We start from the raw sequence: 9025 nt of genomic DNA, 5'->3' as shown, positions 1-9025 counted from the left end.
AGAAATGAAGACAGAACCGTCCTGAAACTCTCACAATCAACACAAACCACATTTCAGCATGAAATCTCCTCACTTCCCCTCCGCGTGCCGGCTTGTTGAGAAAGACTTCCCTTTTCTGCTCGACGCTGCAGACGAGTTCCGTGCAGATGTAGCAGGCAGGGGAGGCAGAACGTCACGGGTCACCATGGGAAGAATAACATATATAATAAACAAATAAATGAAATAGTGATTATTATCCAATGGCTTTTGAACCCTAAATTCATTTTTGAATTAACTTAAATAAGTTTGATTGGCTTTTTAATAAATAAAATAGCTACATTTGCACATTTCCTGTTCAAACCCATGTGCACAATGGTGAGGCACACACTGGCTGAGCCTCACCCCCACTACACAATCCTTCACAAACCTGCTGGCAGGCAGCACACTCAGTGAGAGCGAGCGACTGTCGCCCTGAACAGGCAGCCCCACCCACAGCCCTCGCTGATTTGCCTTGTATGGCTCCTTTTCCAGACCCCTTGACTCATCCAGTAAATACAATGACAGAAAGCAAATGGAAAAGACAAAGACAAAACAGGAGAAGCATTGACAAAATGAAATAAGCAAAGACAAGATAGAAAAAGAAGATGACTGCCCTTGTACATTTTTTGTATTATTGATTCTCTTTACCCACATGGAAAGAACCTATATAAACATATATGTTTTAATATAGGTTTTTAATATATGTGACATATATAAAATTGGCCGTTTTCCTATATTATATGTACATAAATGCACATATATGTACACATATACGTGCATACAGGCACCTATATAGGTACATATATGCACGTATATATGTGTGTGCATATATGCACCTATATGTTCTTCTTGTACAATTGTTTTTTAGTTAGTTCTTAGTTATTGCCTTGGTAATGTGTGACAGCTGCCAAAGTGAGGTATGGGTTATATATATGTGGAAATACAGAAGCAGTACAGGAGACCTATATGGCCTGTATATTCACATATATGCACCTAAATATTGCCTATATGTCACATATATATGCATATATGCAGCATATATGTGCATATAAAGTGCTTATAGGTTTCATATATGCGGATATATCCTCGTATAGGTTCTTTCCATGTGGGTATATTTCCACACTTATTTCCTTTTGACTTTGGCACGCCTGTGATTCCATACTAACTCTATATGTCTTCAATAAAACATATAAAAAGTGTAAACGTCTGCCCTTTGACCTTCCAGAGTGTAGCTGACGTGCATAGTGTGTTTGTTGAATGCTGAGCGGCCTTACAGCGGCAGTGAGGAGGCTGCAGCTGAAGCCTGCAGTTCCTCTCCCTCATGGTAGGGGGCGGTCGTGAGTCCAGAGAAGATCATGCTGCAGCTGCAGAGGAAGAAACCGTCCGCTAAATCCATAGGGCTCAATCCACATATTTACGATCTACAGTTTTTACACAATGGAGGATGATATAGCCAAGATCAAACTATTGTCCAAATTGGACCATCAATGGCAGTAGGAGGCAATAATTCAAAAGATTTTTGTCCGGAAGGATCATGAACTTCATTGACAAGTAAAGGTAAGATCCTATTTTTTTTTTTAACAGAATGTGCATCAACAGTTTTTAGATCACTTTTAGTTTCTTTCTCTCTGGTGTGTTTTTCTATTCAATGTGCTCTCATTTCTAAGATTTGACAGCAAATGAAGCACGAGTTGCCTTACTTACAGCAAGACCATCATCTTATCACTTCTTTGTCAATAGTTTTTTAAAGTCATGCCCTTCACCGTGTGTATAATTAACAATTTGCCATGTTCATATGAATATTTCCTTATTTTATATTTTATTCTATTTATATTCTCCTATTCTATTCTATTGGTTTCCTCTCACAGTCCAAAAACATGCATATGAGGTTAACTGGTGACCCTGCATGGACCCTGGTTGTGAATGTGAGTGTGTGTTGTTGTCTGTCTCTGTGTGTTTGTCCTGTGATGTTTGGTGAAACTGTCCAGATGTATCCTGCCCTCGGCCACAATAAACTGGGATTGGCCTAATGCACAGGATTACGCCTATGGATTATGAAGTAGTGGTTGGATATAGTTAACCCTCAATAAATGATCATTTTAAAGCACTTCTTTTTAGGCGTCTCCAAACATGAATACGTTTGAAGAGCAATACACATACAGTAATGTATTGTGATTACAAAGGTAACAAACTAGGTTACACCCTGTGAATTAGGCTTAAGCATCAATAAAATCCCATGAATAAAAAAACAAAACATAAGTAACCTGGAAGAATCTAATTCTAACAAGCTCAATTAGCACCCAAAATAACAAATAACTTATATTTAGCCTTTGAACATTGGATGCAAATTGGACAAATTCAGTATATTGTGCAATTAATTCATGGACAAAGTATGAAGTAATTTTAACAACAAAAGAATTCAAGTCTGAATTTATTTGTTAATTGATTTTTTTGTTTAGTTTTATAAATGTTTTACTTAAAGGAATGTAAGAAATGGTAAAACGTCTGTACTGAAATCAAAAAATATGAATTAATATAAGTGAAGACAATCTGAAGACGATGATGATATAGATGATATAGATGCAAAAAAAAGGAACTAGAAACAGATCTTATAATATCAGAAGAACAATGGGTTTTTAATAAAGTGTTTTTACAAAATGAGGTTGAGAGATTTTCCTCAAAAGCAAAACTTTTAAAGTGAGATTAAAAAAGAAATGAAGCAGATTTTGGGCATCAAACAATATTAGATCTAAATCCATATGACACAATAGAGAGTTGCCAAATCAGAATCTTACTTTTAATTGTATCACAACAGAATGAAGAGATGAGTGAAAACTGTTTAATCTGCAGTGAAGCAATATGTTGCATCTATCATCACGATATGCAAATAAAAAAACCTATTTAACTGCATTAAATAATGTGTTTTTGCATGCACTGTCAATGAATAATCTGCATGTCCAGTCAGATTAGTCCTACTGCACCCGATTGTGCTCATAACAGACCATCTTTCACTTCATTATTTCAACATTACGTGGAACCTGCAGACGACAGGACAGATGTCAGATGGACAGAAGCCCATAAATCAATCAAACGCTTTGTTCCACAAAAAAAGAAGTCAAATTTCTCCTCTCTGTGAAAAGTGAAAGGGTGATTTAGTAAATTAAGCAATGTACTTTGTGAAATTCACCTATATAAGCAAAATAAATGGAGGCTACCACTGATACAGCCTTTTCTGTGTCATTCTGACTTTTAGTTTGACTTTTTGTTTTGGTTTGACTTTGGAATCAGTTGGAATAACTATTCCAAGAAATGAAAGAAGCTATTGAATGAAAACAAGCTATGAAAGTAACCTCAAGATGAAATGAAGAGATAATAAGACAGATGGTTGAACTGTTGACTCTCGCACCAGTTTAACAGCATTTATTTCATAGATTGATAGACATTACTGCAGTAAAAATTCAAAAATGAACACACAGGCACAGAAGGTTTGAACAGTGAGGACCATGTGAGGGGTGAACGGACAACTCATCTACAACTGTTTCTTTTTTTTTTTGAAGGATTGGATTTCAAAGTATATTTGACACATTTGGAAGGATTATTAAGTGTATTTGACACAAAAACATAACATTGGCAGCTGCCTAGAGCACAAATTTAACAGGGTGCACCATGGCTCTGTTTGCTTTAATAATATTATTATCATTAATGTTGATTTTGTATGAGGCTGTTATAAACTCGTCTCTACAGTAAAGTATGAACTGTACAAATGTTTGCATGTATTCTTGAGGTTAGTAGACGTCATCATCTCATAATAAACTAGTTCTATCTTTAAAACAGCTTCACAGAGGTGTGAATCTCCTGCTACAGTGGAGGAACGAGACATTCTCCTCTGTGAGTTGGAGTTTTGAAATGGTGACGTCTGGCGGCAGAGCGCCGCCTCGCTGTACAGCGGCTTTGCAAACATCCACGTGGATACTTTGCGGTGTTTTGGCGTAAAATCCGTCCAGACAGCGACATGTTGTCCTGAAAAGTCGGACAGCACAGGTAGCGCTACTTCCCTGGCATGCTAAGCTGGCTGGAAGGGATTTCCAGACTCATTACTCCACGTCTTATTGAGACCCGCCTCCGTTCAGGAAACCCAGTCCACCTTTTGCAGAGCAGCAGCAGAGCAGCCGGAACAGAAACACCTGGGGACTCATTTCAGCAGAAGCACAGACGAGGCTTCATGGATCGTAAACCTCCGCTGGTTGGATCCGAAATTTCCCATGAATTACGTTCATATCGGAACCCGATACCGATACTGGATCGGATCCGCCCTACCTAGTGTAAAGACATTATAGTGCCCGGATGTCGGAACGGGATAAAGCCGCGTTGTAGCTTACAGCTTTGAGTGATGCGTTCAGGTGCATCACGTAAGCCTGCCTTCCGACATGTTAACGTGCGGCGGGGCTCCTTCAGTAATGATGTTACTTGATAAACGTGATTAAAATATGACTGATCCAGTCAATGGTGAGCTGTGATGTGCATGCAGAGCACAAGGCACAAGTTTCAGGTGGGGGGGGGGGGGGTGTCATGTTTGCAAAGAAGACCATTCTTTGTGAGAAATAAAGCCGTAGGACACTATACTAAATATATATGGACATATGCTAGATATATGAAACATATATAACATATCAATTAGAAATAATACAAGATTTATTTTCGCCTAAAAATTCTGAAATCTCATCCGTGGACGAGTTGTCCTACAATCCACTGTATCAGTCATAGTTTAATCATGTTTATCATTTAAAGTCGTCATGGAAGATGCTCTTACGTGATGCACCTGAACGCATCACTCAAAACAGTCCGTTACGAAGCAGCATTATCCCGTTCTAACATCCAGACTCTACAATGTCTTTACACCGTTATAAAGATATATTCGTCCTGAGCGAGATGTCGAAAGTTCTCCATTTGTCATTTTTTTTTAAAACCAGTGTTTAAAGTGGGCACTATTTTTACTGGTGTAACGATACTGTTGTCATGCGTGCTGCGTTTGAGTCACATGTAAACTGCTGGTCCAATAGGAGAGCACAAAACATCCAAGATAGCGGCACCTAAAATAGATCTTATGGCAGCTCAGAGGAGGAAAACGTGACAAAAACCTTTAATAAGCCATGAAAATATGCTATAATGTTGAAAAAGCATGTAACGTCGCTACTGTACGAGCCTCACAGCTTGTATTTTTGTGTCAGATACAGTTAATAATCCTTCCAAATGTGTTAAATATACTTCAAAATCCAATCCTTCAAATCAATAATGCTGAATAAAATTGTCATGGACGAGTTGTCTGGAATCCTGAGGACGACTTGTCCGGGTTTGCAGTTTTGTGGACGACTTGTCTGAGCACAGTCACAGACATTCACTGGATTTCCCCCCCCCATAATAATCAAGTTCAGCCATTAGTAAAGCTTCAGCCACTTTAACACCGAGGCTATTTCTATCAAATAATTTGCAACAAAGAAAAAAAAAGGCGCAGATTTCAAATGTCACAGAGCTGAAATAAAGCAGAACTAATGAGACTAGCGGCCACACACAGCCATCAGACTGGAGAACCTTTAAAGGCTGTTTGGTGCAAAAAATAAATCTAAAATAAATAATAAATAATACATTTTCTACACTTACGGCATAAAGTCTTTTGTTTTGTTAGGTCTGTACCATGAAGCAGTCTGTGTTTCCACCGTCACAGAAGGTCAGTGGCCCAATCGGCTCAGTCAAATTCATTCAAATGCAGGTTTTGGAGCCGGGGCTCGTGTTGGAGAGGCAGGCGGCTCTTTGGCCTGTTTGTTTAGGGAAATCACAGCAACCCCCAGCCACCACCTGCCCTCAGCCCCGCCCGGCTCCAACCGACTCCAACCGACAAAACTCAGGCGTGAATTCCTGTTTGGGTCACCTGTGGTGCTGTGGCGGGCTGGGTGTGTGTGTGTGTGTGTGTGTGTGTGTGTGTGTGTGTGTGTGTGTGTGTGTGTGTGTGTGTGTGTGTGTGTGTGTGTGTGCGTCATGGGTCTCACGGAGCCGTTGAGTTTGCTGTGGCAGCAGAGCTGAGGATGTAAACAGACGCTATCAGAGGAGACTCTCTCCGAAGACAGAAGGAAAATGTGAAGCAATGTGAGGAGAGCTGCAGGAGAAGAGCTGCAGGTGTAGGAGGAGGAGAGCTGCAGGTGGAGAAGAGCTGCAGGTGTAGGAGGAGGAGAGCTGCAGGTGTAGAGAGGAGCGCTGCAGGTGGAGAAGAGCTGCAGGTGTAGGAGGAGAGCTGCAGGTGTAGGAGGAGGAGAGCTGTAGGTGTAGGAGAAGAGCTGCAGGTGTAGGAGGAGGAGAGCTGCAGGTGGAGGAGGAGGAGAGCTGCAGGTGGAGGAGGAGGAGAGCTGCAGGTACAGGAGGAGGAGAGCTGCAGGTGTAGGAGGAGGAGAGCTGCAGGTGTAGGAGGAGAGCTGCAGGTATAGGAGGAGAGCTGCAGGTATAGGAGGAGGAGAGCGGCAGGTATAGGAGGAGAGCTGCAGGTGTAGGAGGAGGAGAGCTGCAGGTATAGGAGGAGAGCTGCAGGTGTAGGAGGAGGAGAGTTGCAGGTATAGGAGGAGAGCTGCAGGTGTAGGAGGAGGAGAGCTGCAGGTATAGGAGGAGAGCTGCAGGTGTAGGAGGAGGAGAGCTGCAGGTGTAGGAGGAGAGCTGCAGGTATAGGAGGAGAGCTGCAGGTATAGGAGGAGGAGAGCGGCAGGTATAGGAGGAGAGCTGCAGGTGTAGGAGGAGGAGAGCTGCAGGTATAGGAGGAGAGCTGCAGGTGTAGGAGGAGGAGAGTTGCAGGTATAGGAGGAGAGCTGCAGGTGTAGGAGGAGGAGAGCTGCAGGTATAGGAGGAGAGCTGCAGGTGTAGGAGGAGGAGAGCTGCAGATATAGGAGGAGAGCTGCAGGTGCAGGAGGAGGAGAGCTGCAGGTGTAGGAGGAGGAGAGCGGCAGGTACAGGAGGAGAGCTGCAGATATAGGAGGAGAGCTGCAGGTGCAGGAGGAGGAGAGCTGCAGGTGTAGAGGGGAGAGCTACAGGTGGAGGAGGAGAGCTACAGGAGGAGGAGGAGAGCTACAGGTGGAGGAGGAGAGCTACAGGAGGAGGAGAGCTGCAGACACCTTTGACAGCGTCACCTTTTGTTCTTCAGCTGCTCTTCAATGTGACGCTTCCACTTTTATTTTCTAACTTCTAGTTCTTCCCTGATTTTGAATATTTACAGCCTAAAGCGCCGTCTGCTCTGGACGACTGGATCAGACTTGTCTCAGGCTCATGCTCAGTGGAGTCCACCGCCTCCCTCCTCCGACACATTGTTGATCCCCCTGAAAGGACAGCATTGTGACCTCCTCTCTTCCGGGATGTTCAACCTCTCCAACAACAAATAAAACAGAAACTGGAACTCAACAATGTGGACGTCTCCTGTGGGATTACAACTTAATCTGCTTAAAGAAAGTACGAGTTTTTAACGCGGGTTTACACTTTCTGAGAGGAACTTTACTAAGAGGTGAGTATTTTCATTGATGTAGCTTTAGTAAATGTAACCCTGTGTACATTGTTGTGTTCAAAAAAATAACAACACTGAAGATGTGAAGAAAAGAAGAATAGCTCATTTTGTTTTGAACTCATGCAGGAGTACGTATACTTTACTGACGGGGGCACTTGGTGATGTCTGCCTGGACTCTTCCTCTCAATGTGGACTCGTCTCCGGCTCCCTCTCTCTGACACCACCCAGACCATGGAGGATTGTGGGTTCCCAGAGAAAGGTAGGAGAGACGGTGGTCTTCTCACAGTCTGACCTTCAGACTCCACAGTGACGGATTGTCCCTCACGTCTTCTGACACGCACACATTTCCCCCCGTCGAGCAGTTGGAACGGCTGCGGTGGTTGATTCTGGGGGGACAGCAGGGGTCACAGAGGGGTTGTCTGCCCTGAAACTACCGTATTCTCTGGGGTATAGGTCACATCTGTCAAAACACGTGCAGGAGTTGTCTCAAGTTGTCTTTTGAAAACATACAGGCAAACATTTGTACATTTAATACTTTGCTGTGGAGACGAGTTTATCACAGCCTCATCTAAAAAAAAATATTTCCGTCAAACTTTACTTCGGTCCAGTAAAAACTGCAGGATTACTGGACCAGTGTCCAGTAAAGAACTTCAAACTGACACTTCGAACTGTGATCTGTCAGGTTTGATAGGGTTTTTTCTGCAGGGACATATTTCAGTGTTCCAGTCTGTGTTTTATCAGGGACAAGAACAATATGATCTGCAGAAATTAAGTTACTGCCACATAAGGAATAAATGTGCCAAAATTAAATAAATACACTATTGAAAAGTTATTTAAATGTGTCATTAAATGTGTTGTGTATTCATTAAAATACCAATTCATTTTATGTAAAAAATAAAACAACAAACAACCATATAATTTTTAGATCTGTCAAAGTCAGTGACTTTGACTTTGGTTCAACAGATAAAATACTGAAATAATTATGTTGGTTTTTTTCCGTACATAAAATGAATTGGCATTTTAATGATTTATTGAGAATGAATTCTACTATCAATTAATTAATGACATTTAATTTATTATTAAAAGGTGTGTGTATTTATTTAATTTTGGCACATTTAGTCCTCTATAAACATGATGTATACAATAACTTGCTTAACTTTTGTTCCACTTATAAAACACGACGCTCCGTCCTATACATGGACAACAACCTGGACTGGGGCTTGTCCAGTTTCTCATTCTGAACATTTAAACATGTTTACAAGGTGAGACATATGGACCGGATGACACTTATGGACAGGAATGACCTCATGGACAGGATGAGACGTCCCCTTTTTATTGTAATTTGTAATGTACTTTTTTGAATATCTGTTCATTTCTATAGTTAATATATGGCTTGACAATTGACCGTTCACAGTTCCTTCATTGAAATATTTGGAAAGTTCAACATTTACAAATTGATGAAGCACATTACAA

The sequence above is a fragment of the Blennius ocellaris genome (genome assembly GCF_963422515.1).
Source record: "Blennius ocellaris genome assembly, chromosome: 5".
In the NCBI taxonomy this organism is placed as follows: domain Eukaryota; kingdom Metazoa; phylum Chordata; class Actinopteri; order Blenniiformes; family Blenniidae; genus Blennius; species Blennius ocellaris.
Note: the sequence above shows the minus strand (reverse complement) of the source record.